Raw genomic sequence first — 8,957 nt, 5'->3', positions numbered from 1 at the left:
GGACAGAGGACAGAGGACAGAGGACAGAGGACAGAGGACAGAGGACAGAGGACAGAGGACAGAGGACAGAGGACAGAGGACAGAGGACAGAAGACAGAAGACAGAAGACAGAAGACAGAAGATAGAAGACACAAGACAGAAGACAGAGGGCTGAGGACAGACGACATGGAACCCTGGGAGAAGTAAAAATTGGTTTTGTTTTTAAGGCCTACACCACAGCCGGAAGAACTATCATTATACCAACCTACCTGCCTTATAAGCGCCATAGGGAAAATGTCGGAGAAGGACATTTACAATAAATATAGTCAATCTAAGCGAAAATATGGTTTTTTTTAAGTCGATTCTATCCTATCTCTGCAGCTACGGCAATGCAAATTGTATCATCATCATCAACGGCGCAACAACCGGTATCCGGTCTAGGCCTGCCTTAATAAGGAACTCCAGACATCCCGGTTTTGCGCCGAGGTCCACCAATTCGATATCCCTAAAAGCTGTCTGGCGTCCTGGCCCACGCCATCGCTTCATCTTAGGCAGGGTCTGTCTCGTCTTCTTTTCCTACCATAGATATTGCCCTTATAGACTTTCCGGGTGGGATCATCTTCATCCATACGGATTAAGTGACCCGCCCACCGTAACCTATTGAGCCGGATTTTATCCACAACCGGACGGTCATGGTATCGCTCATAGATTTCGTCATTGTGTAGGCTACGGAATCGTCCATCCTCATGTAGGGGGCCAAAAATTCTTCGGAGGATTCTTCTCTCGAACGCGGCCAAGAGTTCGCAATTTTTCTTGCTAAGAACCCAAGTTTCCGAGGAATACATGAGGACTGGCAAGATCATAGTCTTGTACAGTAAGAGCTTTGACCCTATGGTGAGACGTTTCGAGCGGAACAGTCTTTGTAAGCTGAAATAGGCTCTGTTGGCTGACAACAACCGTGCGCGGATTTCATCATCGTAGTTGTTATCGGTTGTGATTTTCGACCCTAGATAGGAGAAATTGTCAACGGTCTCAAAGTTGTATTCCCCTATCCTTATTCTTGTTCGTGCTTGTGTTTGACCAGTGCGGTTTGATGTTGTTGGTTGATTCAATGCAAATTGTATGATATTCTAAATTTGGTGGCATGGTCCTCTATAGGCCAGTGCTCTTCCGATCGGGTCTTGTTATAGGCGGGCCAAACTCTCAGGTGGTAATCGCAATCTGAGTTGCGCGGCTGCTAAGTAATGCGAGTAGATTTCCCCCTTAATAGCAAGCGGGACACAAATTGAGCTCCCCGCGGGATTACCAAGAGCAGATCTCGCCATGTAAATCTGGTAACCCGCTCATTCTTATCCATATATGACCGGGAATTCAAAGAAGTTCAGCGCGTTCCTGAATTGTTACACCAGCCTGGAGGATGTCGCCACTGAGTGTACGTCCTTCATGGTCTCTTGAGTATCGATTAGAAGGGCTATAAAACGCTTAGGGATCATCCTCCAGCTATCGATAGGCTTCCAATATCGCTAGTACACCCACTTAGAATATACTGGAATATACGTCACCGGTTTTCCACTCTGCAGAGGAAACCATCCTTGGCTGGAGACCCCACTTCCTTGCAAAGGTCCTCTTGTAGGCATTGAAAGCTATATAGGCCTTCCTAACACTCAGTTCCATGTTCAATTTTCAATTTAACTTAGGATCCAGGATTACACCTTGGAATTCCCGTACCTTCGCTTTGATGGGGAATAACATCCATTTCGTTTTGATTCAATTTATGCCGAGTCCGCATCTTGCGGTCCACAGGTCATGGTTTCACCCATAACCGAGGGAAACATCCCTCAAAGTAATATCATCCAGTCGTCGGCATATGCCCCCACCTTTGTCCCACTTCCGTCCAATATACGGCGAATTTTGGTCCATCACTATCAATCAGAGCACCAGAGAGATGGCGTACCACTGCTCACAGCTCAGATTGGGTTATCCTGGTTATTAGCATGGATATTATTCAATGGGTAAAACTCCTCTACAATCCTATACTAGTTAAGGCTTCCTTGATGGTGTTGGTGTTAATGTTGTGCTTTTGCTCTCTGTGGATTCCCTTTTGAGGTAGGCGTGCTAGAAGTTGGAGAAGTGCGTTTACTCTATAATCGTCTTTAAGTGGATTATGAGGACGTGCTCTAGGGTCTTCTCCACGAGAAGGGTGACGCTGATTGGTCAAAAATCCTTCGTAGATTCATAGTCCGTCTGCCCGCTTTCGGTATGAAAATTACGCGCCTCCAGGAGTGTGGCGCATATCCAAAAGACATGCAATTCCACAGTTACAAGCAGAGCTCTGAGTCACAGTCCTGCTCGCTGCCGGGGAAGTGCGTCTTAACCAGCAGCTCCAGGGTTTCACCAGAAGAGTCCGTCCAGGAAAAAAAAATTACTGAGTCTCGCAGATTTGCTGATGCTTTTGTGACAATTTCTTCTTGCTGTATTTAGCAGGGCACGAGACTTTTAATGCGGTTCCGAATACCTTTGCCAGCACCCCGACCTTTGACTCCAGTTTGTCTGCCGTGTCAATCTTACCAACTTATACACTGGAAAGCTTGTTCCTTACAACTTGACCAAACTTTCTTCAGTCGGTCCTCCTGGAGTCGCTGAAAGGGTTGGAATGTGATCTAAACTGAAAAGGATCCAACTGTGATGTGAGGAGCATCCAACAGTGTGTGTCGGTTAGTAGAGTGATATCAAGGGCCTTCTCCCAACCGTCACAGTTTTCCGAGCCGGGGAAATGGAAGGTTGGTGTACTGCTTCTGTTACCCAGCGAAAGATTTGTGTTAATAATAAATTCAAAGAGAGACTCAACGTTTTCATTGATTTCCGAGCTACCCCAAAGCATATGTCGTTTGCAGCTTATCCACAGGTTGGCCTTCCTTGCTGCGATGATGGACGTCAAATATTGAAGTTCTGTTGGCCGAGCCGATCAGTTGTGAGCCATATAAGCCAAGGAGATATACATGTTTTCTGGTCTCGCCTCCAATTTGATCATGATTAGGTCACTGGCACCTGACGAGGATATATACTCTAGGTCTGCCCCTATCAGTGTCACTAGTGCTGTAAAATAAATTTTAATATTTGATTTGGTTGATTTGGAGCCGATGCAAGGTATTAGTGCGAAGTCGATGTCCTGCTCTAGGAGGAAGACCAGCAGATTAGTTGAAGTGCATACCGATTGCTGTAGATTTATCTGTTTGTGTAGGGAGTTCGTAAGTCCCCGTCGAACGGTCGATCTTCATCTCTTCCAACAGCTCGTTGGCAGCATCGACTGCATCCAGGTTGTTATTCAATTAACACTTTCACATTTGCGATCCTGACTCCGAATCGCATTTTATAATCAGTGTCTCCGGGCACTCTCCGTTTAAGCGGAGCAGAAAAGGTAGGATGGTTTCCTGGAGTTCCTCCTCCTTGATAATAAAATAGTTGTCCATGGGAATCCTGGGATTTTGAAGGTGCAAGGATTGGACCAGTTTTATCCATCGGATCTGCGGCAAACAGGCGCTTCCGACCGGTCTCCTAGGACACGTAAATGACTCGTGGCCATGTCGCTGAAGAGTTTCGCAGTTCGCGCCTCGTCGGCCGACTGTTACTGTTTACCTATCTGCAGAGATTGCTTGATGATGTGAGTCACTTCACGAAAGTGTCATTGATACCATGCTCTTTGGCAGCATCACAAGGTTTTCGATAAGGCGCACAGTCAAAAGTAACTTCAATGTGCACAAGCACCCCAATTGTCTTTTAGAGTTGCGTCCTTTATCTTGGAAACCATGCAGTGGGGAGCAGATTCACAGGGGTTTCCTTTAGGCTTTCACTGAACGAGTAGGACCTTCTTAGTGCTTTCTCGCTAACTTAACGTTCAAACAGTCTCTTCAGACGTTTCGGGGCAAATAAGGCTAAGTTAATTTGTCTGGAGCTTTTTGAATTTGAATAGTTATATTTTTCGCAGGCTTTTTTATGAAGACTACCCTGACATTTCTGGCAGAAGTCTTCATACTGGCATCGAGCTAGTTCCGTTCATGTCTCTCGTCTTCTGCCAATGTATGTTCGATCTTCCTGTGCAGATCCATAGAAGCAAAATCAAAGACGATTGACGCTTCCAGTTTAGCGCGTTAGTTAGCAAAACAGAAAATGAAATCAGTGGGAAATCCATTCAGCTAAAAGAACACGAATAAAACGTGAGAATGCGAGTAGCGTGCAGACCACAACTGATTTGGAAGCGTCTCAATAGCTCAGGATGAACTGCGAAAACCAAATTCAATTTTTGTTCTTTGTTTTAATCTTGCCTTTAATTTAATTTAATATTTTTAGCCTTTTTTAAGATTACATAAGTTTAATTAAAACAAAGCACCGAAACCGATCAAGAAGACACGTCTGCTTACACCGCCGCGGTTGGAACACAAGAGACCGACTTATTTCCATGCGGTCCTTACTGTCCCAACCAACGGCATATTTTTCGCCGCTAATTCTCCACTCCCCCGGTGCGTTCGGAAAATGAGTGAGTGGAGAGTTCGCCATCTACCCGTCCGCATCCGCAACATTCGAAATAAATTTCGAATGCCGTAGATCCTGCCGCGCCACATCACTCCGCCCCTAGACGAAACCTAGGGGGTTTCGGCGACGGATCCCCGAACTTCGTTCGCCGTTAATCCACAAAGCGGACACGACGCTGCTTCGGGGCGCACACGGGTTTCAGCCTGGACAAAGAGACCGCCTTTTTGTGACCACCGATCTCGAGCTGGAAGAAATGCTCTCCCCTCTCGAGAACGCGGTACGGGCCCTCATATGGAGGCTGCAGCGGCTTCCGGACGGCATCCGTCTTGATCAGCACGTGCGTGCATGTGTCCAGTTCCTTGGGCGAACAAGCAGGTATGGACGAGTGTCGAGTGGGTGGTGGCGCTTTGATGCGTCGGAGATTGTCCCTCAGCAGACGCACCAACCCCGACTCCGTGAGACCCGATCTCTTGTCGAAGACCGGATCGCTTGGGAGTCTTGGGTTCTCCCCGTATACCAGCTCCGCGGGGCTGGCAGCAAATTCCTCTCGGCGGGTTGTACGAAGGCCGAGTAGGACGAGAGGCAAGACTTGAGTCCAGGACGGGTCGTCGCGTGCCATAATGGCGGCTTTCAGCGTCCGGTGCCAACGTTTTAGCATCCCATTGGACTGCGGGTGGTATGCAGTAGTCCGCTGGCGTTTAAAACCCAGGAGAAAAGGGTGGACTCAAATTGCATTCCCTGGTCAGTGATGACCACTGCAGGGACGCCAAAGCGAGGTATCCACTCTCGGCAGAGGGCTTCGCCACAAGATTGCGCCGTAATGTCCTTCAGAGGTATTGCCTCAGGCCACCGCGTGAACCTGTCGATGATTGTGAGGCAATACTTGTAACCGTGCGAGTCTCGCAAAGGCCCTATTATGTCGAGGTGTATGGTGTGGAAACGCTTGGTAGTGCGGGGGAATGAGCCCACTTCTTTCCTTACATGCCTGGAGACTTTACACTTCTGGCATGCGATGCACTCTCTGGCCCAGGAATTGATATCCTTGTTCATGGAGGGCCAGAAGTATTTTCCGGTGACTAACCGGTTTGTTGTCCTGATGCCGGGGTGCGCCAAGTCGTGAACTGCGTGGAACACTTCCTTGCGAAATGTGGCCGGAATGTATGGCCGAGGTCCCTTTTCCGAGTCTTCGCAGCAGAGCGAGAGGTTTGAGCCGAAGATGGGCAACTCCCGAAATTTGTATTTGGGGTTGGACTTGAGGCTCTGAAGTGCTGCGTCATCCACTTGCGCTTTGGCAATAGCCGAGAAATCGAGTGAGGTGGGGATGTTAACTTCGGAGACACGAGACAAAGCGTCAGCAACAATGTTGTCCTTCCCGGACACGTGCTGGATGTTTGACGTGAACTGGCTTATGAAGCTCAGGTGTCGAAGCTGACGAGGGGACGCTTTGTCGGGCTTCTGTTTCAAAGCAAACGTGAGAGGCTTATGGTCCGTGAACACTGTGAACGGCCTGCCTTTTCATTTTCCATTTTCATTCTCCAAATAAAAATGACGCTCTACAATTTGATTCCCTTTGGGATCAACAGAAGATTTAGGGATTGTCTTCTCGAACTCCAATATCGAGCACTAATCTCGAGAAGTTCGCCGTAGTGTGCCTCATCGCAAAAGGGATTTTTTTATTGCGCTGGTCAGGGAAACGGAAGATGCTGTAATGTCCTGTGAGGGACGTTGATGATCGTTTCCTCATCTAGCTGAAGGGTTGGATGGAACACTTCATTACGGTTATTAACGGTATCATATCCGGGGAATTCGGCCTCTTGTGGATGAGATGGCTGGTCACTGTAACACTCGGATACGAATTATTTCTCCAAACAGATTGGAAATTATCTCACCCATCAATCCACTCAAACGGAGGAAATCCGGTGGGCTTGACAGCCTCCAAGCAAGGTTATTTATTGCTTCACCTGCAATTTCTCAAAGATCTGCTACTTACATTCGTATGGATATCCTGGGAATCCAAGACTTTTCCCAGAGAGTGGATTCTACAATTGGTGGGGTGTCTGGTGGCTTCCTGTCATCGCAAAGATAATAGGAAAAATAATCTTGGAAGTCATCAAAGAACACGTCAAAAACTTGATCGACAGAGAGTAGGCTTGTTTCCACTGTGGATCCTCCTACATTGCTACTAATAGCTATTGTCAGGAGCACATATTATGGTATAATATGTCACGTACTGCACCAAGGTAAAGTCTCAGATGAGTTAGTGGTCCAAAGTGGAGTCCGTGAGGGTTGCGGCTTGTCACCAATATTATTTCTTATCTTCAACGTTCCTCATGCTGGCTTGTCTGAAGGACGTGGAGGGGTTCAGTAAACAATGGCATTTTTCTTCAAGTACTTCGACTACGCTGATGACATCTGTTTGCTTTCTCATCGGGACCTTGGACAAATGGCTCTGGATTTGGAAAGTGAGGCAAGTTAAGTTGGATTGAACTGGAACATCAACAAAATCAAAGTTTTCAGTCTGACGGGTTATCGCACTCTTCCTATCTGCATTAATCGGCAGAGCATCGAAGGTGTTGATCAATTTGTATATCTAGGGAGTGAACTGGTTGCTGCCCGTCATATTACCGCTTTTGATGTCTTGTCTGTGGTAAAATCTGGAAAAGCAATTATTTAACATCAATATCAAATTAAGACTCTTTTGTGCCAGTGCCTTTTCTGTGTTGCTATATGGGAGTAGCACATGGAATGGGACCCCCAGTCAACGCTTGTCTGCGACGTTTCTTCGGGGTACGCTGGCCTGATTCTATTCCGTATAAAGAACATGGTCGGCGCGTAGGCCAGTTGTGTGTGTGTGTGTGTGTATGATGGGGGAGAAGCTACAGCTTCTGAGCACTTAGGCCGTGTTGGCCGATTGTACTCGCCTCCCCCGTCTAACGGAATATTCCGGATTCGTTAACGTATCGCAGAATTTCCGTTAGTGGATGTGATGCTACCCGTCGCAATTGGAGAACATCGGCACCAAAGATCTGATGCCTGATGTGTCCATAGGCGGGGCATTCACATAGGAAATGCTCCGTGGATTCCGCTTCCTCATTACAGGAGGGACACGTATCATCTTCGGTAATTCCTATTCTGAACATATGCCCAGCTAGTGAATTATGGCCTGTCAGAATGCCCACAATACACCTGCAAGTCCTCCTGCTTTTCGGCAGGATAAACTTTGCGGTACGTATGTTCGGTTCTGGCAGGAAAAGCTTGGTTTTTGGTTTTTGGCAACAGATTTAGCCAATGCTACTGATACTCCAATTGCTGGCTCCGGTCCCGGCATAGGGGAGATTGACCCCTCTTTCGCTAAAGCGTCCGAGATTTCATTTCCCTCTATGCCACAGTGACCAGGTACCCAGAGTAGTTCCACCGTATTGAATCTAGACATAGAGTTTAAACGGTTTCTACATTCCTGAACGATTTTCGAGGTGATCAAAGGACTGCTCAATTCCCTCAATGCAGCTTGACTGTTACTGCAGATTGCGATGCGCTTGCCCTTCAATCGCCCAGTTTGCCACCCTTAGGATCGCATAAACTTCGGCTTGAAAAACCGTTGCATATTGTCCCAAAGGAAAAGCCCACTTCTCGTTTTTATTCGAGAGGTAGACTCCGGCTCCAGAACCCTCTTCTGTTTTTGAGCCATCGGTGTAGAAGACTTCCGTATATCCCGCCACGCATTCCTCTGGGTCTTCCCAGTCCTCTCTACGCTTCAGGGTAACTTCATATCTTCTACCAAACAGATGTATGGGGACACGAGAGTCGGATGGCATTGTAAGAACTGGATTCAGCCCTCCCAATAACTCTTCCAATGCTCTGTGCCCCCCACATCCGTTGTTTTCCCATAGATCTAATCGAATTAGCCTATGAGCTGCTCCCATTGCAGTGCTTTGAATAAATATATCCAGGGGCTGCAAATTGAGTAGTGTATTCAGAGCTGCGCCGGATGTCGTGCACATGGCACCAGTGATACCCAGACACACAGTTCTTTGCAGTGCGGCTAGTTTACGGTGAAATCCTTTTTGTCTCACCTTAACCCACCACACTACGGATGCACATAAGTCAGTTACTCGTGGACGATATGATCGAAAGGCGGTTATGGCAATGGATAGGTCAGATATTAAGAAGGCGCGACAATAGCGTTATTGGCTACACCAGTCAGTGAAACCCACTCTCCCAATATGGCCGACGAATGGGTCATCTCAAGAACACTTGACGCAGAACAGTAGAGGAAAATTGTGGGCATCGCGGGAAGGAGTTGAAGCGGTTTTCAGTGGACCGGAAACAATAGTGTGTAGGTGTGGTTGACACGCTATACCGCACCAAGGAGTAAATAGCTAAAATATATCTACGGTTTAATGATATGGTTGAATTTCAATCTTGAGGCATTGTATGGCAATTGGTTC

Source organism: Hermetia illucens, chromosome 4 (assembly GCF_905115235.1).
Source record: "Hermetia illucens chromosome 4, iHerIll2.2.curated.20191125, whole genome shotgun sequence".
Lineage (NCBI taxonomy): Eukaryota > Metazoa > Arthropoda > Insecta > Diptera > Stratiomyidae > Hermetia > Hermetia illucens.
The sequence above is the reverse complement of the archived record's forward strand: the minus strand, read 5'-3'. Positions refer to the sequence as shown.